Source organism: Cibotium barometz, chromosome 16 (genome assembly GCF_041138505.1).
Source record: "Cibotium barometz isolate CiBa-2024 chromosome 16, ASM4113850v1, whole genome shotgun sequence".
NCBI classification, from domain to species: domain Eukaryota; kingdom Viridiplantae; phylum Streptophyta; class Polypodiopsida; order Cyatheales; family Cibotiaceae; genus Cibotium; species Cibotium barometz.
The window spans coordinates 29,471,349-29,495,627 of record NC_141061.1 but is presented as its reverse complement, the minus strand read 5'-3'; the positions used below and the strand labels follow the sequence as shown (position 1 = coordinate 29,495,627).

Here is a 24,279-nt window from a genome sequence, read left to right as displayed (position 1 = left end):
TGCAGTTTCTCAGTTGAGCAGATTCATGCACCATGCTTTCGACACTTTGTAGCAATGGCTGAAAATATGTGTGGATGTAAAGTCCAAACACTCCGCTCAGATAGAGGTGGAGAATACATGTCAAATGCATTCATGGATTATATGCTTCAAAAGGGCATCAAACACCAATGTACTGTGCCTTATACACCGCAGCAAAATGGTGTTGCTGAAAGGAAAAATAGATCTCTCAAGGAGATGGCAAGATGCATGGTGAAAGCACAAAAGTTGCCTCACAAATTTTGGATGGAAGCTATAATGTGTGCAACTCATGTGTTGAACAGGTGACCAACACAAGCTTTGAAAACCATAACACCATTTGAGGCTTGGTATAGCCGAAAGCAAAACTGGATTATATGCGTACAATTGGGTGTTTGGCATATGCACATGTGCCAGAACAACTCCGAACAAAGTTAGATGACAACGCAATGAAATGCATTTTTGTGGGCTACAGCAATGAGAGCAAAGGATACCGTCTTTATAATCCAACTACACGAAGGATTTTTGTCAGTAGAGATGTGGTATTTGCTGAAAATTCAGAACAGCCCATGTACAGCTTGTATAAAAGTAATGATACAGGCATACAAGACATGTTTGATGGACTTTTACCCATTGCAATTAGGGGGGATTCAGATCAACAGACCCCTACACAAGAAAATCCTTATGTAGAACATGTGGAACAGCCAGCCATTCAGCCCCCTTCTATGGAAGAAGTGGAAGATCTTGTCAGGGAAGAGCAAACAGCCATAGACACAGCCAAGTCAGTGCCAAGATGGTTGCTGAAAACTTTGCAAGAAAGCAAACTTGCAGCTCCACTCACAGGTAGAACAAGGGCTAGTTCCAGCCATGCATTGAATATACATCACGGGAAGTCTGCATTAGCCATGGGAGCCTTCTTCTTATGAAGAAGCACATGAGAATGAGCATTGGGTGCAAGCTATGCAAGCTGAAATCTCTTCTATCATGAAGAACAATACTTGGGATCTTGTGGAATAGCCTAAAGGCAAGCATGTCATTGGAACAAAGTGGGTGTACAAAGTCAAAAGAAAGTCTGATGGTACTATTGCCGGTACAAAGCAAGACTTGTGGCTAAAGACTACTCCCAGAAAAAGGGAATAGATTATGAAGAGACTTTTGCTCCTACTTCGAGAATGACCACAATAAGATCAGTGATTGCATTGGCTGCTGTTGCCATATATATATAGACAGTGATGTGTGTGAACACACTTAGGACCGCCGGGGCACTTTTTCCCTCTTTAGGAGGTTCTTTCCCCCGGCTTGTATATACGCCCATCATTCTAGGGCTAACTTATCTTTTGTACATTGACACAATCTAATACATTGTGTGTTGTGTGCATTCTTGCTTCTTCTTCTCCAAGCTTTGTGTGCTTTCTTGCAACCCTAATTCCAACAATTGGTATCAGAGCAGGCATCGGCTCCCAGGGCTACGCCGCTAGCACCCTCCGACTCACGTTCTTCTCCGATTGAGGTGAGCTTTCTCGAGCGCTTGCAGGTCCCTATACTCTGCAAATACGCCCAAGGGCCTTGCGTTCTCAGAAATTGCATCTGAGGTCGTTTCGGGCTCCGTTTTTGCATTTCAAATTCTGCACAGGTGTTTTCGTCATTTTGTGCAAAAATTTCGACAGTGCAGTTTTCTGCAAAACAGGCATACGTATCCTATGGTGGACCGTGCTACATAGCACGAGTGGTTTTCTGTTCAATCTTTGCTTCATTACAGGCAGCTTTTGCATTAGTTTCAGTCAGTGGCCATGGCTGATAATAGCAATGATGTATTTCACATGTTGTCTGCTGATGACAAACTGGATGGAGACAGCAACTACCCACTTTGGGCATACATGATGCAGCATGTTTTGATTGCAAAAGGAGTGTGGAACATTGTGCAGGGTATGGATGTACGTCCAGGTTCTGTGGATGTAGGATCTATTGAGGATGTTGCAGGTTCTAGCAGCTCTACTGTTGCTACTATTTTACCCACTGCTGAACAAGCTCGTTGGGATGATAAAGATACGCAGGCTCATGCCTTGATTGCACTTTCTGTCAAACGTAACATCACCCCACATATTCGTTCAGCTAAAACAGCAAAACAGGCTTAGGATATTCTAGCTGGTTTGTATGCAGGTCGTAACGAGGCAAAAATCTCTTACTTGCGTAAAGAGCTAGAATCGAAGATTATGCAGGAAGATGATAACATGAATGTTTTTCTTGCTGAGATTAAAGATCTCAAGGAACAGTTGATTTCTGCAGGTGAGATTATTCCTGATCATTCTCTTGTGCAAACTGTTCTTGATGCTTTACCTGAGTCATATCAGACTTTTGCTTCCACATGGAGACTTGTTATTGAGGACAGACCTGATGTTGTCAAGTATGATACTTTAGTCAACAAGCTCTTGCAAGAAGCGCAGTCCAGGCAAAACAGGGCTAGGCAGCGTGCAGTTGATCAGGCATTTATTGCTGCCCAGCAGAGAAGAAGTGGTAAGGCAGCCCCTTCCACTGTTTCTTCTCCTATTAGTAGGTCTGCAACTTCTTCTCCTTCCACAGGTAGCAACAATAGGTCTGAGAAGGTGTCACGTGCATCCCGCACTTGGATGCCACGTAGACATTCTGTACAGTAGGTGCAGGACCTGGGATGGTGAACTGGTCCCATGTGAGCCCAGTCCGGGACGAGTCAGCCAGGGATCCATCTCAGTCGTCCGAGGTCAGGTGTGCATCGTCCTGCACATGAGTCCAAGGTCAGGTGTGCATTGTCCTGCACATGAAGCAGTGCCAGTCCGCGCTGTGAGTCTCCCTCTGGAATGATGTCAGATGTGCTGTGTATCTGGTTTGCGACTGGATACCAGGCCTCTGTAGGCATGTAGTTTGCATGTAGAGATGGGGCCAGCCCATAGGGCTACCCCAGTGTAGGTATTTGCATGTGCATACTTAGATGGGCATGGGGGAGGTATAGAACCACCCCCAAGGGGCCAGGAGGGCCCAAGACTTTGCCCACCAGCCAAGGCAAGGGCTGGAGGGGCAGTCGGCCAGCTCCAGAGCCTCTGGACAGGCAGCCGACAGAGGGTTTAAGCCCTAGACAGTAGGCAGCCAGGTGTAGGGGCAGTCCCCACACCTATGCGCAGCATGCCCAGCAGCCAGGGGCTGTCCCAGAGTCATGCGCAGGCTGCCAGGTGTGAAAGCATGGAATAGAGTGTGGAAAACACTTTATTAAAAATATCTCAGTCGTGGGACTTCATAAAGCCAGCCGACTGGATGCTTTGAAGGGTATAAAAGCCCAGCCCATAATCCCATTATCTCATCTCATAATTCACCAAGAGCCTCAAGCATTCAAGGGCCAGGACAGCCAAGGGTTTGCTAAAGCTAAGGGGTGAAGGACTGAAGGTCAAGGGCAGGTTTTCCAGCCAAGAAAAGGTCAAGTACTTTGTATTTGTTTCAGATTTACATCATTCTAATAAAGCAAATACACCATCCGTGGTGGGGGCCCTACAGAGGGTAATTGGGACCCAATACTGTGTCCTTCTCCATCTCCCCCTTCTCTCTCTATTTTTTTGCACATCGTCTTTCAGTTGTGCGTTAATTCCGTCGCGAAAAGAGTGCTGTTTTCTGAGTTTTGAAGTACCGATCCTTCTCCGAAGCTTCCGCATATTACAGTGGTATCAGAGCTCACTTCAAGGACGAAGATTCAGCAAAGAAAACCAGAAAATTTTTTCGCTCGTGTGGTTGGTTTTTAGACGCCGGTGGACTACCCCTTTCGGAGTGACTCCTGTCCCTCGAAGGACGGTTGGTTTTTAGCCTCCGGAAGCCTCCGGAAGTCTCCCACACAGATAGTGGATGGTCAGATTGCGTTCCGGAAAGGAACTGCATTTTCCCGCTATGGCGAACTTCGGCGACGAGAGAGAACCAGAACCATGGGACCAGAGTGCACCAGGCAGCCCAGCTAGGGCACCCGGCTTGAGTGTACAAGACATGTTCCAACAGATGATGCGAGCAATCGCAGACCAGACAACCAAGTTGGACGAGCAGAAGGCGCGGATTTTGGCTCTGGAGGAGCGTTCTCGCTCTCCAGCGTCGCGTTTTCCATCTCCTCCTCCCTCTCCTTCCGTACCCCAGATACCAGATCCTCGTCACAGGGACCCTCTCGAGGGGTCACAGCAGCAGTCAAGCTCCTTGCTTGAGATGCAGATACAGGCATTGGAGATTCGACAACGAGAAGACGAAGCCATGCGACGAGTGGAACACGAGCGTTACCTCCGAGCTTTGGACGCCAGATTGACACCGGCGGCGCCCTCGAATCATTTTCCCGAGAAAATGAACTTCAGTAAGTATAATGGTAAACTCGATCCCACTACTCTGTATTCATGGTTACATCAATTTGAAGCTTACTTTGCCGCAGTTAGGAAATCAGATATTGACAAAGTGATCTTAGCCAGTTGGTATTTGGAAGGTGAGGCCATTCCTTGGTGGACTCAGTGGGCTCATACCCACACCAGATCAGGTATGGCAGCTTATGGGTGGGACGAGTTCGTCCGTGACCTTAAGCAGCGGTTTTTACCGCCCCACTACCTTGAGCGACTCGAAGACGAGTTCAGGGGTGCGCGTCAGAATGCGCAACCAGTCCTTCAGTTTGCCAATAGAATTTCGACCTTGTGTCTACAATTAGGCTTATCTGATGCGGACAAGAAAGGGCAGTTTCTGTATGGCCTGGACACGCAAATCCAATGGGAGGTGCGTATGTTTAGGCCAGCCACCTTTGAGGACGCACTCTCGCTTGCGCAGAGTGCAGAAATGAAACACAATGGTGGCAAGCCCAAGACTTCCCAGCCGGCTTCTCCCAAGGCTAACACCTCGGGGGGCAAAAGCCAGAACCAGACGGGGTCTTCCCCAGGACAGAGCCCGGGAGCCTCTGGCTCCAAGAACTCAAACAATGCGTCTAAGCTTACTCCAGACCAGAAAGCGGAGGCAGGCAAGACAGGTGGCAAGTTGAGTGCTGAGGAGCTTGCTCAGTACAGGAAGGAGGGTAGATGTTACTTTTGTCACACAAAAGGACATACTTCTCGGGATTGTCCGAAGAAGCCTCCAAAGCCCGCCGCCGCCTCCACAGCTTCCGTGGTGAGCACAGCTCCCACACAGACCCCAGTGGCTACCCCTAGTTCTTCAACCCCCGGTGCTTCAGTTGGAGCAATTATTAGCCGGGAGCTCGAAGATAAGCAGAAGGGCGCCCATGACCAGGAGTATGAGCGCAACGAATTGCTCAAGTCCTTTGGCTACATAGGTGGCCAGAGAGTCGTTGTCTTGTTTGACAGCGGCAGTACGGAGGACGTGATCACGGAAGAGGCCGCTAGGCGTGCCCGTTTCGAGCTAACTCCGGTGGACAAACAAGTTGAGGGTTTTAGCACAGGTATGACAACGAGCGTCAAGTATGAAGCTCTAGGTGCTAAATTAGTGATTCAGGGCATAGAGTTTGTGCGTGACTTTATGGTTGCCCCTCTTGTAGGAGCAGACATAATTTTGGGTATCCAGTGGTTTCACAAGTTCCTTCCTGATGTCAAGTGGGACAAGCACACGTTCCAGATTGATCGGAATGTGTCAAACACCCCTGTGACCATTAAGTGTGAGCCAGGTATTCCAAACTTTCCGCTCACAAGCCACTTGCAGGCTAAGCGAGCAGTCAGGAAAGGCGCACAATGTGCGATGATTTACGTCCAGACAGCCCAGACGGTGGCCAGTGCTTCCGAGAAGTACTCGGTTCTCCATGAAAAGTTCCAGAGGATTTTTCTTCGGGACAGTCTCCCTCCCCAGCTTCCCCAGTCCAGACCGGAGGATCACAAAATTGATCTCCTCCCAGGCTCGGAACCCCCGAGCAAGTTTCCGTATCGCCTTTCTAAGGCAATGGAATCGGAGTTGGACCGCCAACTCCAAGAATTGTTGCAAGCTGGCTTCATCCGCCCCAGCGTGTCGCCGTTTGCAGCACCGATCTTATTTGTCAAGAAGAAAGATGGGTCTTCTCGGTTGTGTGTCGATTATCGTGCACTCAACAAGCTGACTATCAAGAGCAGATTCCCGATGCCTCGAATTGACTATATTCTCGAGAGGCTGAATGGCGCTAAGGTGTTCTCTAAATTGGATTTAAAGAGTGGGTACCACCAGGTTCGGATTGTTGAGGGGGACATCCCCAAGACAGCTTTCCGTACAGAACGGGCCCACTATGAATTTGTGGTCATGCCATTTGGTTTGACGAACGCCCCAGCTACATTTAACCGCATGATGATGCGTATTTTCCGGGAGTTGATTGGAGTGTGTGTGTTCATATTTTTGGACGACATACTCATATTTTCAGCTACAGTTGAGCAGCATGACATTGATGTGGAGAAAGTCCTTAGGTTGCTGGAAAGCAACGAGCTCTATGTCAATGAAAAGAAGTCAGAATTTTATCTGTTCCAGGTGCATTACTTGGGATATATAATCAGTGCCGAAGGCATTCGACTTGATCCGGCTAAAGTGGCCGAGATTGTTAACTGGGAAGTACCTCAGACTGCTTATGACATTAGATCATTTGTGGGTATATGCCAGGCATATTCCACCCACATTGACAAGTTTTCTGATCTCTCGGCAGACCTCACCGATCTGCTAAAGGGAGTGAAAACAAGGAGGCAAAAGATTCGAATGACTCCACGAGCGTTGGAGGCATTCCAGAACCTCAAGGTGGCTTTGTCTGAAGCGCCTTGTTTAGCCCTTGCCTCGTGGGACGAACCATTTCAGGTGATCACCGATGCGAGTAACATCGCAATTGGAGGTGTATTGCAACAGAATGGTCATCCAGTAGCTTACATGTCTCGTAAGTTACTGCCCGCCGAAAAGAATTACTCAGTCTACGATCGTGAACTCCTAGCAGTCATTCAGGCCTTGAAACATTGGAAACATTTCTTGTATGGCCGTGACTTCGAGGTTCGCACTGACCATCAGGCATTGCGCTGGATTCAGACGATGCCAAGTGCACAGTGGAGTGATCGACAGCACCGCTGGAGTCAGATATTCCAGCAGTTCGGTGGTATGATTGAGTACCTTCCAGGAAAGGCCAATCCAGTGGCCGATGCTTTGAGCAGGAAGGGACAAGTATCTGCGATTCAGACCACTAGACTGGACCTTGTTGGTACAGGACTAGAAGACATGAAGCACACATACGCGGATTCCGAGGAATTCGGTACACAGTGGGAACAGGCATTGGATGCCACAGGACCATGCCATTTTCTGATACGCGATGGTTGGCTTTACTACAAAGGCCGACTGTGTGTCATGAAATCATTCCGGGCAGCTCTTCTCCATGATGCCCATGACGCCATTACAGGTGGTCATAGGGGCATGAATTCGACTCTGGAGAAGTTAGAACGGCAATACTATTGGCCAAAGATGAGGCGTGATGTGTTTACTTATGTACAACGCTGTGACATTTGTCAAAAGGTGAAAGCTCCTCGTGGAAAGAAGATAGGGTTGTTACAGCCTTTGCCAATTCCTGAGGGTCCTTTCCAAGACATTTCGATGGACTTTGTCACAAATCTGCCTCCCAGTCCGAGTAAGCGTAATACACAGTGTTTGACTATTGTTGACAGGTTCAGCAAATTTGTGATGCTTATTCCTTGCAGGGCCAATGTGACCGCCGAGGATGTTGCCCAGCTATTCATTCGGCATTGGTACCCGATTGGTGGGATTCCTAGGACCATAGTGTCAGACCGAGATGCCAAGTTTACCAGTCATTTTTGGAGGGCATTGTTTGATAATTTTGGTACTAAGTTGAATTTTTCCAGTGCATTCCACCCACAGACAGATGGCCAGACAGAGATATACAACCAGTTGGCCTTTGATGTGCTGAAGTGTTATGTCCACGATCAGCAAGGTAAGTGGGAATCGTTTTTGCCTTTAGTTCAAGCTGTTCTGAATGACTCTTTTTCTTCAGCCATTGGCAGGACTCCATATGAGGCAGCGTTTGGAAGGCCTTTCCAGTCGTTGTTAACCAGGACGTCGTCTTCAGTACCGGAGGCGAACAGAGTGACGGAGTCTTACCAGGAGATCTTAGAGTCCGTCAAAGACAGATTGGCTAAAGCGCAAGAGGCCTACACTCGACAGGCCAATAAAGACCGAAGGGACATGAAGTTTTCGGAAGGAGATTGGGTATATCTTCGGATTATGAAGCAAAGATTAAAGCAGGTGGGCAAGCGATGCCCAAAGTTGTCTTTCAGGAGCTTCGGACCATTCCCCATCCGGAAAAAGATTAATGAGGTGTCTATGCAGTTAAAGCTACCTCCGAGTTGGACTATGCACGATGTATTTCATGTCAGTTGGTTGAAGCCATATGCAGGTCCACCCCCTTCAGAGGTCAAAGACGAAGCGGAACCAGACATCATTGATGAAGCAGAAGTAATGGTTCCAGAACAGATCCTTCTGCACCGTTTCAAGCATGGCTCAGGCCGAAGACTACGACAGTTCCTCACGAAGTTTCAAGACCGAGGAACTCATGAAGCGGTATGGCTCGACAAGGAATTCTTCGAAGACTATCCGGCTTTATTGACGGATTATTTGGAGGCTATGCAGCTTCCGTCAAGTTAAGCAGAAGGGGATGTCACGTGCATCCCGCACTTGGATGCCACGTAGACATTCTGTACAGTAGGTGCAGGACCTGGGATGGTGAACTGGTCCCATGTGAGCCCAGTCCGGGACGAGTCAGCCAGGGATCCATCTCAGTCGTCCGAGGTCAGGTGTGCATCGTCCTGCACATGAGTCCAAGGTCAGGTGTGCATTGTCCTGCACATGAAGCAGTGCCAGTCCGCGCTGTGAGTCTCCCTCTGGAATGATGTCAGATGTGCTGTGTATCTGGTTTGCAACTGGATACCAGGCCTCTGTAGGCATGTAGTTTGCATGTAGAGATGGGGCCAGCCCATAGGGCTACCCCAGTGTAGGTATTTGCATGTGCATACTTAGATGGGCATGGGGGAGGTGTAGAACCACCCCCAAGGGGCCAGGAGGGCCCAAGACTTTGCCCACCAGCCAAGGCAAGGGCTGGAGGGGCAGTCGGCCAGCTCCAGAGCCTCTGGACAGGCAGCCGACAGAGGGTTTAAGCCCTAGACAGTAGGCAGCCAGGTGTAGGGGCAGTCCCCACACCTATGCGCAGCATGCCCAGCAGCCAGGGGCTGTCCCAGAGTCATGCGCAGGCTGCCAGGTGTGAAAGCATGGAATAGAGTGTGGAAAACACTTTATTAAAAATATCTCAGTCGTGGGACTTCATAAAGCCAGCCGACTGGATGCTTTGAAGGGTATAAAAGCCCAGCCCATAATCCCATTATCTCATCTCATAATTCACCAAGAGCCTCAAGCATTCAAGGGCCAGGACAGCCAAGGGTTTGCTAAAGCTAAGGGGTGAAGGACTGAAGGTCAAGGGCAGGTTTTCCAGCCAAGAAAAGGTCAAGTACTTTGTATTTGTTTCAGATTTACATCATTCTAATAAAGCAAATACACCATCCGTGGTGGGGGCCCTACAGAGGGTAATTGGGACCCAATACTGTGTCCTTCTCCATCTCCCCCTTCTCTCTCTATTTTTCTGCACATCGTCTTTCAGTTGTGCGTTAATTCCGTCGCGAAAAGAGTGCTGTTTTCTGAGTTTTGAAGTACCGATCCTTCTCCGAAGCTTCCGCATATTACAGAAGGCTCTTGATAAAGGCAAGAAAAAAATGAGGTGCAACTATTGTAAGGCAACTGATCATGTCATTAAGAACTGCCCTAAGCTAAAAGCTAAAGAGGCAAAGAAGAAAGAGTCAAATGCAGCCACAATAGCGGATGCTTCTACAAATGCAAATTCTGCAAATGTTGTGCAGGATATAGAATGGGCGTTTAGCGTGTATTGCCAGTATGATCCATCTGTACAATGATGCATGTTTGGCAGTTTCTGTTGACTCTCATGTATGGTATTTTGACAGTGGTGCTACAAAGCACATTACCTCCCATCGTGATATGTTCACTTGTCTTGAGGCTGTCCCTAATGGGAATACTGTCACATGTGCCAATAATGCTTCTTACCCAGTGAACTGTTGCAAATGGATAAAGCGCTTTCACACTTTCAGATGCTTTGTATGTGCCAGGGATAAAGAAGAATCTATTGTCTGTCTCTGCGCTTGCTAGACTTGAACTTGTAGTCAAATTTGTGGATGACAGATGTACTGTTCATGATTTGACTTCTGGTGATACGATTATTGTATCTGGCACCTTGTTTCATGGGCTGTATAGGCTCAATTCTTATGACAAGTGTGTGGAAGATTCAGCAAATGCAGTTTCTGATGAAAACGCAGTTTCAGATGCAAAACTATGGCATGCTCGTTTTGGTCATCTGAACTTTGCTGGTTTGCTGCGTTTGTAGAAATTTGATATGATTGCTTCATTGCCCCCTCTTGAGGCACCATTGAAACATGTTTGTGAAGGCTGTATTTTGGACAAAATGCAGCGTTCTGCGTTTCCAAAGGATGGTTCTGTGCGGGCCACTCGCAAATTGCAACTTGTACATAGTGATGTATGTGGGCCTATGCAAACTCCGTCATTTGGTAAACACTTGAACTTCGTGACTTTCATTGATGATTACTCAAGGCATGCATGGGTATATCCACTCAAGGCAAAGTCCGAAGTGTTTTTGTACTTCAAACAGTTTTTACTTATGGTTGAAAATGTATCCAACTGTACTGTGGACACCCTCCGTTCTGATCGAGGGGGGGAGTACATGTCTAAAGAGTTTGATGCATTTCTGGCTAGTCGTGGGATAAAACACCAATGTACAGTGCCGTATATCCCTCGGCAAAATGGTATTGCTGAGAGGAAAAACAAGTCACTCATGGAGATGGCACGATGTATGGTCAAGAGCCAAGCTTTGCCACATGCGTTTTGGCTTGAGGCTGTCATGTGTGCTGCATATGTACTCAACAATTGTCCCACTAAGGCCTTGCAGTCTATTACTCCATACGAAGCTTGGCATAGCAGGAAGCCTTCTATTGGTCACTTGCGTGTCTTTGGTTGCTTGGCCTATGCTTTAGTACATGTGCAACAACGCAGAAAATTGGATGATAAGACTGTCAAATGTATTTTTGTTGGTTACGGTGCTGAGAGCAAGAATTACAGATTGTATCATCCGCAGTCAAAGCGTATCTTGATTAGTCGAGATGATGTTTTTGTGGAAGATGCTGTGCAGCCTTTGTTATCATGTACCAAAGAGACGGGTGTGAGCTCACGGGATGTATTTGATACATTGTTGCCTCTGTTTACAGGTGGGAATTCAAATGTAAGTCCTAATGAGGCAAATATTCAGCCTATGCAAATTTCAAACGACATCATAGATCAGCCTATTCTGATGCAGATTTACAAGATGTCATTCATGAGGATAGGGCTGAAAATGAGCAGGCTAGAGGTATGCCTAAATGGCTGGTGCAAACCTTGCGTGACAGTAAAATTGATGTACCTATGTCTAGTCATACTCGTTCAAGTTTTCAGCATGCCTCTTATGCATCAGATTGTTATGCTTTGGCTGTGTCTAGTATGTGTGAAGAGGAAGAACCTCTTTCATTTGATGAGGCACAAAAATCAAAAAATTGGTTGGCTGCAATGCAAAGTGAATATGATGCTATAATGAAGAATAGTACATGGTCTTTGTGTGATTTGCCTATTGGTAAAAAGGCCATTGGATGTAAGTGGGTTTTTAAGTTGAAACAAAAGCCAGATGGCAGTGTTGATCGCTATAAGGCTAGACTTGTTGCAAAGGGTTATGCTCAAGAAAAGGGCATTGATTTTGATGAGACCTTTGCTCCCACTTGTCGTATGACTACCATTCGTAGCATTTGTGCATTGGCAGCTCATAATGGTTGGAATGTACATCGGTTGGACATAAAGACTGCATTCTTGAATGGAGATTTGCATGAGGAGATGTATGTATCGCAGCCTCGTGGTTTTGTTCAAAGAGGACTAGAAAACAAAGTGTGCAGGTTGAAAAAGGCTTTGTATGGTTTAAAGCAAGCTCCACGAGCTTGGTATGAAAAGATACATGCATATTTGACTGCAGATGGTTTTCAGAATAGTGCAACAGAAAGCACTTTGTATGTTAAACGTGTGGATGATGAGCATCTAATCATTGCTCTCTATGTCGATGACATGCTGCTCACAGGACCAAATGAGAGTCATATTGCTAATTTTAAGGCTGATTTGAATGCCTCTTTTGAGATGTCAGATTTGGGACATTTGCATCATTATTTGGAGATACAATTTAAGCAGTGTGATGGAGGTATTGCTTTGTGTCAAACAAAGTATATTGAGACATTGTTGCGGAGATTTGGCCTTGAAGACTGCAAGCCTATTGCTACTCCAATGGAGACAGGTTTGAAGTTGAGTCTTCATGATGCTGGAGATCACTTTGATGTCACACTCTATCAGACAGCTGTTGGTTGCCTCATTTATGTATGCATTACAAGGCCGGACATTCAGTTTGCAGTCTCACAGGTGAGCAAGTTTATGCATAGCCCAGGGTCTCAGCATTGGAAGGCACTTAAACGCATCTTTCGCTACTTGAGTGGCACCATACATCTTGGGTTGTTTTATCCCAAGGGGAGATCGTTGCCGCCAGATTTACATGCTTTTTCGGACTCAGATTGGGCTGGTTGCTATGACACAAGAGTGTCCACAAGTGGTTTTTGTTTCATGCTCGGTAGTTCATGCATATCTTGGTTGAGCAAGAAGCAACCTACTATGACCACTTCTAGTTGTGAAGCTGAGTACAGGGCAGCTTTCACAGCTACGGTTGAGTGTGTGTGGCTCAGACGGCTTATGGCTGCCATCTCTATCTACACTTGACAGTCAGAGCGCATTGGCAGTTGCAAGAAACCCAGTTTTTCATGCTCGCACAAAGCACATTGAGGTGCATTATCACTATGTCAGGGAGAGACTCTTAGCAGGAGAGTTCAGCTTGGCCTATGTGCCAGCACAGGACAACCTCGCCGATCTTTTCACAAAGGTGCTTCCTCGTGAGAAGTGAGAAGCTTTCTGCAAAGCTTTGGGCTCGCTCCACTTTGTGGACTGATCTACTTCGGGCATGGCACTTCCCTATACATGAGTGCCAGCTCTCGTTTACACCATCACTCCCAGGGGAGATTTGTTGCCATATATATATAGGCAGTGATGTGTGTGAACACACTTAGGAACGCTGGGGCACTTTTTCCCTCTTTAGGAGGTTTTTTCACCCGGCTTGTATATACGCCCATCATTCTAGGGCTAACTTATCTTTTGTACATTGACACAATCTAATACATTGTGTGTTGTGTGCATTCTTGCTTCTTCTTCTCCAAGCTTTGTGTGCTTTCCTGCAACCCTAATTCCAACAGAAAGTGCATCAATTGGACATCAAAACTGCATTCTTAAATGGGGATTTACAGGAGGAAGTATATGTAAATCAGCCCATTGGTTTTGTAGTTCCTGGTGAGGAACATAAAGTATGCAGGTTACACAATGCATTATATGGGTTAAAGCAAGCTCCAAGAGCTTGGTATAATAAAATACATGCTCATCTAACCAGCCAAGGTTATGAGAATAGTCCAGCTGAAAGCACATTGTATGTGAAGAAAACCGATGCCGATATTCTCATAGTCATCTTGTATGTAGATGACATGCTCATGTAACACGCGGAAGCTCTGGGTAGTCTTCTTTCAGCCCTAAACACTCTTGAGAACCATCTCATGCAAAAACGCAGATATAGAGAGAGAGTAGAGAGAGAGAGAGAGAGAGAGAGAGAGAGAGAGAAGTGCTGGAAATTCAGTATAATCTATGGTACAAAAAGGTACATGTCTGCAGCCCTAGGCTGCCTTCTAGAAAAGGTGGTAAAACACCAAAATTCTGCCCTAGACTAGGACCCTACTTATCCACTCCCTAGTGGAATGAATGCCTATAATGAGGAGCACCCTTTGCCTTTTATACCCCTCTTGGACTTCTTGGACTGCTGGTAAACTGGCCGACTGCTGGTCGGCCAGTCATGAATGATTTAAATGCCATTTAAATTCAGCCGACTGGTTTTCTTGCCTTGCCATCATGCGCCTACAGCCGCCTTGCTTTCTGGTACAGCCGACAGCTCCTGTACTCAACCGACTGCACCCTGGTCCTTCTCCAAGTCCAAACTGGCCACTTCTGTATCTTGTGCTCCACACTCTGACTCTATCTGCCTATTATGGTTCTAGCCCTGAGAATGTCCATGGCGTCTATGATGCACATGACATCCCCCTCTGCTAAACTTGATGACGGGAATCCAACTTGCGCTTGGATGACTGTCATCATCCCAATCCTGTCCCGAAGTCCCTCTGTCATCATCCATCCCTGGCAAACCCTTTTCTCTGAAAATCCGGGCTATTCTTCAAACCACTCTGTCTCTGATGAAGATCTATGCATCTGGTCTTCCTCTAGACCACAATCCATTCCTGCCCTGACTCTGAACACCGTCTTGGTCTTCATTCCTGGAATTGAGTCTGGCACTCTCACATCACCCTTGGAGGATCAACCTCCCTTGGGACCGTTACCTGAGAACCTATCTGGCTCACGGAATTGCCATCCCCATCTGGCACTGTGGAACACCACCAACAAACTTCCTAGGAGTTCTTCCCGATTCTGTGCTCCTCGCCTTGGGCTTTGAATCCGTGTACTTTCCTGTACCTTGGACCTGTACACCATCATATGGGACTGAATCAGTGTTTAGCTTTGCTGAGCCTGATGCTCTGATACCAATGTAACACGCGGAAGCTCTGGGTAGTCTTCTTTCAGCCCTAAACGCTCTTGAGAACCATCTGATGCAAAAACGCAGATATAGAGAGTAGAGTAGAGAGAGAGAGAGAAGTGCTGGAAATTCAGTATAATCTATGGTACAAAAAGGTACATGTCTGCAGCCCTAGGCTGCCTTCTAGAAAAGGTGGTAAAACACCAAAATTCTGCCCTAGACTAGGACCCTACTGATCCACTCCCTAGTGGAATGAATGCCTATAATGAGGAGCACCCTTTGCCTTTTATACCCCTCTTGGACTTCTTGGACTGCTGGTAAACTGGCCGACTGCTGGTCGGCCAGTCATGAATGATTTAAATGCCATTTAAATTCAGCCGACTGGTTTTCTTGCCTTGCCATCATGCGCCTACAGCCGCCTTGCTTTCTGGTACAGCCGACAGCTCTTGTACTCAGCCGACTGCACCCTGGTCCTTCTCCAAGTCCAAACTGGCCACTTCTGTATCTTGTGCTCCACACTCTGACTCTATCTGGTTCATCCTCTTTATCTGGTTGCCTATTCTGGTTCTAGCCCTGAGAATGTCCATGGCGTCTATGATGCACATGACAGCTCATTACAGGTACTAGCAAAGCACAAATTTCAGATTTCAAAGCTGATTTGAAAGCTGAATTTGATATGTCAAATTTGGGGCCTTTACACCATAGTTACCAAGGGACGGGGACGGGGACGGGGGACGGGAACAGGGACGGGGACGGGGACAGCTAAAGCTAGGGAACGCGGACGGGGGGGGTGGGGACGGTGTAGTGAGTAGGAGAGGGTGGAGAGGAAGGTGATGGACCGTGGAGTAGGAGAGGGAGACAGTGGAGAGGAAAGCTCGAGTAGGAGAGGGAGATCGTGGAGAGGAACTCAAGTCTTGGAAGGCTTCAGTAGAAGAGGAGTGGCTCCAAGCCCATTATATAGTTGTGTTGCTCTCTCTCTCTCTCTCTCTCTCTCTCTCTCTCTCTCTCTCTCAAATGGCCAGTGTTAACGGCTAGTAGCCGTTTATTTGAAAAAAATGCCTGAAGATTTAGCTGTTGCAGCCGTCCCCGTCCCCTGCACACAACGTCCCCCCGTTCCCACATGGGGGAACGCCCGTCCCCTGGTCACGTCCCCTCCGTCCCGCCCCCCTGGCCGTCCCCAGCCCGGTGTGCAGGTCTCTCTGCTCGGGACGGCGTTCCCACGTCCCACGTGGGCGTCCCTCCGTCCCCCTGTCACTATGCTTTACACTACTATCTCGGCATACAGTTTATGCATACAGATGATGGCATTGTTATGCAGCAAACTAAGTACATAAAAAGTTTGCTAAAGATAGCCAGAGTGCTATGGCCGTGGCACGAAATCCAGTATTTCATGCACGTACCAAGCACATTGAGATTCATTATCACTATGTATGAAAGGCTACATGCAAGGGAGATCAGTTTATCTTACTGCCCTACACATGATAATGTTGCAGATCTATTCACAAAGGCTTTACCTCGAGAAAAGTTTGAAGCTTTCCGCAAAGCTTTGGCTTACTCTCATACAGAGAGTGATCTGCTAGCTACCCTAAAGTGAGAGCATTCCGTGGATGGTAAAACTTCAGTCCAGAAAAACCACCCAGGCCTCCACAATGTCAGGAGAGATTGTTAGCATTATTCATCTCTTGGTAGTGTGCCCAAGTTGTGTATCAGGGGTGCCCAGATTTATCATGGGTAGCACCATATTTTTTTCCTCTGTTCAAGGCCCTTGGTTGTAGGGTTGGCCACCCATTTCTCACATATTTATTTTGTCCAGTCCTGGGTCTTTTTCTAGAGCCGGTCGGCCAGCTCCGGTAGGAGCTATACAGGCTCTTGCCCACTTGTAGACACCTTGATAGGGGCTTCCAGGCCCGGGTCCGCCCGCAGGGGAGTAGCTCATCATGCCCTCGCTTACGGGGACCACCCCTTGCACAGGGCTGATTGTATCATTGCTTCTTCTTCATTATGCAGATTTGTTTCTTTCTCTCTGTGCCTATGTCTCACGCTTTCCGCTGCGCACTTTTGACATGGTATCAGAGCACCGGGTTGAGGCTCTTCTACATAAGGTGTTCTGGCGTTTTTTCTGAGAGAGAAGGATTTTTGCGTTTTTGATACTGTTGGTTGCAGAGGAGGTACCCTTAAGGCTGCGTTTTCTGCAGGTGAAGGGCCGCCTATAAGGCAACTAGATGGAGCCTCCTATCGCTAAAAGAAACCTGCACGACACCTCTCGGTGGCTCACGCTAGGCAACTTCCTTTCGTTTTTCAAGAATCCGACTGTGGCGATGGTTGCTGCTCCGTCTACTGTGGCTGATCGTACCAATATGTGCTTGTTGCTCGACTGTTGATGGTTGCCCGACTGTTGTACCAACTGTTGGTGTTGGACTCACACACACACACACAAACCTGCACATCAGGGTTAAGTGCAGGATAGAGAAGCTCACACAGAAATGAGAGAGAGAGAGAGAGAGAGAGAGAGAGAGAGAGAGAGAGAGAGAGAGAGCCAAAAGCGTGGTAGCCACAAAATGCAAGTCAACCCTTGCATGTGTGCCACATCCATATAATATAGAAGTACAAAATATTATATGTAGAGTGTCCTTTCACACTTGATATCCAAGGGGAAGAACCACATGGGAAAAAGTGCCCTTGGTTAAGCCCTGTTCACACATAGCACTACCATAAGTGAGCATATGCCTACAAATCCCCCCTGTAGTGGAAGTGTGAACTTGTACAAGGTAGCAGATCACTCTGTATGAGAGTAATCCCAAAGCTTTGCGGAAAGCTTCAAACTTTTCTCGAGGTAAAGCCTTTGTGAATAGATCTGCAACATTATCTCGTGTAGGGCAGTAAGATAAACTGATCTCCCTTGCATGTAACCTCTCTCTGACATAGTGATAATGAATCTCAATGTGCTTGGTGTGTGCATGAAATACTGGGTTTCATGCCACGGCCATAGCACTCTGGCTATCAGTGAGAATGGTGGTGAGTGTTTGCTGATACTCACCACGAAGATCAGCCAATAATCTCCTCAACCATACACAATCTACTGTAGCTGTGAAGACTGCCCTGTACTCAGCCTCACAAGTAGATGTGGCAACAGTGGGTTGCTTTTTACTCAACCAAGATATGCATGAATTGCCAAGAAAAAAGCAATTCCCACTGGTGGATTGTGTTGGTGTTAGACTCACACACTCACACACACAAACCTGCACATTAGGGTTAGGTGCAGGTTAGAGAAGCTCACACACAAAAAATGAGAAAGAGAAAGAGAGCCAAAAGTGTGGTATCCACAAAATGCAAGTCAACCCTTGCATGTGTGCCACATCCATATAGTATAGAAGTACAAAATAGTGTGCCACATCCATATAATATAGAAGTACAAAATATTATATGTTAGAGTGTCCTTTCACACTTGATGTCCAAGGGAAAAAACCACATGGGAAAAAGTGCCCTTGGTTAAGCCCTGTTCACACATAGCACTAACATAAGTGAGCATATGCCTACGAATCCCCCCTGTAGTAGAAGTGTGAACCTGTACAAGGCAAGTTGGGTTACAACCTGCAACTCTGATACCGATGTAGCATGCAAGAGGTTGATCGTCATAACACGCAGCAAAGTCTTCTTTAAACCTGTGAGTATGTGCAATTCCACTTAGAGAGAGGGTATAAGAGAGAAAGCAAATAAGAGTCAACACAGTATTGGGTCCCAATTTGCTCCCCCTGCAAGCAGGAGTATTTGCTTATATTAATCTTTGGAGAACTTACAATGAATATGAAGGATGACTCAGGACTGCCAGATGCAAGGACGATGTAGACCCAATGCAGGCTGATCCAGATGCTATCCAAGCTCCTTTGAATAGCACTTCAATGACCACTATGCGATTGAGGGATGCACATATGCTGGCTGAATGCTGAAGATGCCCTTCGTGGAGACCTGGGAATGCTTGGAACTGATCCTGACTTGTGCTGAATTTGTTGAATACCTGAATGATTTAGTAAGAAGGATGCGCATGCTTTTATATATATATACCTAGATGAATCCAGGAACATGCCCAAATTCACCTTTTAGGAACGTGCATGTTATATACTCATGGTAGTCAATCCATAAGACTATACAACTATCAACTCCATTATGCATAGTATGGACTAGATACTAGGACATCCCCACTAACGTCATCAATGCCCAATAGTGGGTGTAGAACTCTATATCAAGATATGCTCTCTCTCTCTCTCTCTCACACACACACACACACACACACACATAAGAGCATATATTCACACAAAGCCCTTCGTACTGAGTTTCTGTCAAACCTCCAGAGATGCAAAGCAGACTCAGCCATAATGAAGCCTAGCACTAAGGGAAGTAGCAAATAGAAAGAAATAGTTCAGCAAATAAGTAGTTGATAGGGAAAATGCACCGCTAAAGATAGAGAGAATAAGCACAATATCAACTGGTTGCAAGTCGGCTATTTGAAGCCCTGTCGGCCAGTCCCTTGTGGCCAAATAATATTATTTTAATGTTTTTTAGTGCTGGCTGGAGCTACTAACGACTTTCCTCATCCTCTTGCCATGCTTCTATATGTACAAAAGCTGCAAGTCGGCTATTTGAAGCCCTGTCGGCCAATCCCTTGTGGCCAAATAATATTAATTTAATGTTTTTTAGTGCTGGCCGGAGCTGCTCACGACTTTCCTCATCCTCCTGCCATGTTGGCCGACTACTGCCTAAAGGCAATGGTGCTAGCCGACAGCCTGTGATGAGGTTGTTTATGCTGGCCAACTGCATGAGGGGCACTTCTAGGCAGCCATGCTCTCGTGGCCAAGGTGCTGCCCTTGGTGGGGGCTGCCATGCTCATGGGATGGCCTTGGCTGTCCCATGCAACTGAATGTTTGCTAAATGCAAGACCTAATGCTAAAGGTGACTACTACATGCACTATCTAATAAATTCTCCAAGTGGATTAAGAGGATTGACACATGCACTCTCTACGGCTGTGGAGACTAACCTACGTAGCCGTGCCTAACATGTCCCGGACTGGGGCTCACAATGGGGCCACGGCCTACGACAAAATATTCCTAAAGAGGTAATTCCCACTGATAAATGGTGCACTGATGTAGAGCCAGTGTGTCACATAGCACTCCAATGCACAGTGTATGTGACATCCGTCCTATGAGTCACCCTCTAGAATGATATCAAGTGTTTGGTTTGTAGCTAGATACCCGGCATCTGTGTAGGTACATGTAGATTGCATGTAGAAGAAAAGGGACAACCCTTTGTGCTACCCCAAAAAAGGGTTGTAACCCTTGCCTATCAAGGGGGATCCCTTGTGGGCCATCCTTACGGGCCATGGAGGCCCATGGCCATTGCCCATCAGCCAAGACTTTGGTTGGACATGCTGTTGGCCAAGCCTGGAGGGCCTGGGCAGCAAGGTGGCCAGCCTTGGGGTTGGCCAGCCACTCAGCCAACTATACTCGTACGCGGCCATTCTCAAAGGGCAGGCTGGACAGCAATGCAAGAGGCGGCTAGCACACATAAGAGAGAAGCGCTTAGTTGAAGCATATGAACAGGTCGTGGAGAGCCCATAAACAGGCCGACTGCTAATTAGCAACCACCGACTAGGATTAGATGGCACTATAAAAGCCTAAGCCAAGAGATTCATTTGATATCTTACCACTCACAAAGGGTTGAAAGGCTTCCAAGGGCCAAGACAGCCAAAGGGGAACTCTTCAGCCAAGGTGAAGGTGAAAGGTCGAGAACCAAAAGATTGTACAAATTTGCATCATTCTAATAAAGCAAATACACCATTCGTGGTGGGGGGGCTTACAAAGGGTATTTGGGACCCAATACTGTGTCCGACTCCCTCTCTATTTCTACACATATCTCTCTATCTTGTGTGTTATCTTCATCACGAAAGATTGTTGAATTCTGTCCATTGAAGTACCAATTCTATTCATCAAGCGTCCGCACGTTACATTGGTATCAGAGCCTTCTTCAAGTGTGAAGATTCAGCCAAAAAACCGGAAAAAAAAAAGTAAGATTATTTTTTTCCGCTTGTGTGGTTGGTTTTTAGACTCCGGAGGACCACCCCTCTAGGTGTGACTCTTGTCCCTTGAAGGACGGTTGGTTTTCAGCCTCCATAAAGTCTCCCACACGCATAGTAGATGGTTTTGTTGAGCTCCGGAAAGGAAGTGCATACTCCGACTATAGCAAACCTCAGTGACGAGAGAGAACAAAGAAATCCAGAACAAGCACCATGCAGTCCTTCGAGGACAGCAGACATGAGCCTCCATGAGATGTTCCAAACGATGATGTGAGCACTCGCAAACTAGAGCACCAAGTTGGAAGAGCAGAAGGCACAGATCTTGGCCCTGGAAGACATAACCCATACTCTAGCCTCTTTTTCTCCATCTCCTCCTCTCTCTCCTTCTCTTTCCCAAAACCCGATAGCATATCCTCTTTTGGATAACCCTTCTGGAGGGTTACTACCGCAATCAAGTTCGCCACTCGAGTAATGAACGTAATTCTAGCTGCCTTGGCTACCACCGAGGCAATCGTCCGAGGGGGGACTCCAAAACTTGCCTGAACATCTGTCCAATCGAGCAAAGGAGAGGATGATACTCCTTCATGAGGCTGGAGAAGCAGATCATAACTGGGAAGCCGGAAACACCTGCGAGGGGGTCAAATGCAAGGTTGAAACTGTTAAATATAGTATCTCATGTGACATTGAGTCGTAACAAAGGAGTCGGCCATTCACAGCATGAGGGTATAAATACCCATGCCCCCCATTGTATTATTCATCTATTCATTGCTAATATCAAGTTCAAGCGTTGTTCGCCAACCTCTCTCTCTCTCTCTCTCTCTCTCTCTCTCTCTCTCTCTCTCTCTCTCTCTCTCTCTCTCTCTCTCCGTGTATTCAAACTTCCGCATGCTCGATTCTGACATGGTATCAGAGCTGAGTGCTCGTTGATTCTTGGGCACACAGAGGAGTTGGAGAAGGTGGCTGCTGCAGCACTGTGGTGGCAAAGAGAGACAGAGGGCAGCTCGCGTGTCTACGCTACATGCTTCGAAGGTGACACAAGACCTCAAAGGGCGGCAACGTTTCAGCGTTTTTTTTTTCAAGTGGCAGAGCACAATAGCGAAGGTGTTGGCGGCTGCAACAAGGCGGCTGGAGCACCAGGCTGCGTTTCTGGGTGGCACAAGCTTGCACACCAAAAGCAGCACGCGGTTTTTGTTGCAGGTGGCAAAGCAGGGCAGCCAAGTATTGGCAGCTGCGTTTCCTTGCAGACAGAGCAAGCAGCAATGCGAGTGTCTTGGCGGCTATAACAAGGCAGAAGTCAAGCACTACAGCAAGGTGCAGGCAGCGCAAGGTGTTGAAGGTGGCCACTACAAGGCGGCAGAGAGCGCGGAGGAGAAGAAGCGACACACGTGGCTTGGGCAGCGTTTCATAAAAACACTACTGCTCTCTGTGCTTGACAAACTTTGAAGCGGGCAGACCGGGTCGACTGAGAAGAGGTGGACGGAGTTTTCGAGATGGGACTCCCGTGTTCGAGCAAGGACGACAAACTGAATGGCGACAATTATGCGCATTGGAACTTGATCATGAGGCTATGGTTTAGCAGAAAAGGCTTATGGGACATTGTTGATGGCTCGGAGGAACGTCCCCGAAGGGATAGCAATCGGTTCACACGTCTTCAGGAGGAGGAGTTTCTCAAATCTCTTGTGGATTGGGATGCTCACAATGCGAAGGCGATGTCGGCGATTGCAGAATCTCTCACCAAGGAAATTTCCCCTGCCATTCAGACTTTAAAGACTGCCAAGGAAATGTGGTCAAAGCTTGCAGGAATGTTTGATCGAGACTCAACAATGCGAGCAGTAACCCTTCTCGGCCAGTTGTTTTCCATCAAGTTTGAAACCGGGACCTCTATGCAGTCACTTCTAATGAAGGCAAAGGTTATCCATGATCAGTTATCGGCTATGAATAGTGCATTAACTAGTACCCAGTTAGCTGCCTTGGTTCTTACGAAGTTGCCTGAGGAGTACGAGATGGTCTCGAGGGCATTACGCTTACAAGTCACGAAGGAAAAGATGGAATTTGATGATCTCAGCTCTTTTCTCATTGAGGAGGAAGCAGTGCTCATTTCCCAAGGCAAGATTCGAGTTCCGAAGGATGTAGAATCGGCACATGCTGCATCGGAATCCAATAAGAAGTCTAGGAGCCGTTGTTATAAGTGCGGAAAGCGAGGACATTTGGCTCGGGATTGCAAATCCAAAGCTAAAGCTCAAGGCTCGACGAATGACAAAGGCAAAGGCAAAGCTGACGAGGATGACAGTGATAGTGATTCTAAGAGGGATGCTACGGCGTCTGCCGGTGTGGCGAGGACTACACTGGCACATGCTCCAGCATTCTAGCTTGGTGGATGGATGCTACCACGTGCTTCAGCCAGAGAGAGGCATGTAAGTGGCAGAGAGGGGCAGTCTGTGCTCCCGTTTTGGTGATTTGGACCCGTGTGTCGGAGTTCAAGGCACATGCATCTGGCATGGAACAGCGTGACAAATCTATGGACGTGATGTGTTCGTAGTTCATTGGTAGCAGACTATGGATGGGATGAGTTCCTAGTTCATTGTCAGAGAATTTTGGGCGTCATGTGTCGATAGTTCAATGTTCAGGAGATCTTTTGGACGTGTGTGTTCTCAGTTCAACGAATGGGGGATCATGAATGTGGAGTTGTCTGCAATTCATTATTCTATGTGGCAGCTGAAGCTCAAGATGGCATTCCTTGAGGAGACAGGTTGTTTGGTGCATTTTCCGAGGTGTATTCAGTATCCGGCCAGTACTGAGGTGTCCATGGTTGCATCTGCATCGACTTGGTTTCTTCATCTATGCCCACTATGAGCTACAGAGAGGGTGTTAAATATAGTATCTCATGTGACATTGAGTCGTAACAAAGGAGTCGGCCATTCACAGCATGAGGGTATAAATACCCATGCCCCCCATTGTATTATTCATCTATTCATTGCTAATATCAAGTTCAAGCGTTGTTCGCCAACCTCTCTCTCTCTCTCTCTCTCTCTCTCTCTCTCTCTACGTGTATTCAAACTTCCGCATGCTCGATTCTGACAGAAACTACGGTGCCATCTAGCGAAAAATGCCTAAGCGTCACTTATCGCAATGGGGTTCCGCTGTATCATGCAAAATGCCCCGGCTGCAGGTGAGTTGAACTCCACTGAGAGTAACTGAGCCCAAGAAAATGGATATTGGTGATTTTGCTTGGCTCACCAATGAGGGCTGCCTGGAGAAAATCCTGAATCCATCCGTGCCGGGGTGGCTCCCTGCGATCTTGCAAACCAGGGAGAGGCCAAGAGGGAGGTCCTTGGCATACAGCTTCTCCTAGACAGTCCTGAGAAGCTGAACGAGCTCGTTTTGCAGTGT

General features: G+C 47.3%; 1 protein-coding gene across 2 annotated transcripts in view; it reads right to left on the bottom strand.

Moving 5' to 3' along the window:
* Positions 1-24,279, bottom strand: part of LOC147630538 (uncharacterized) — an 85,438-nt gene that overhangs the window by 60,202 nt on the left and 957 nt on the right. The window lies entirely within an intron of this gene.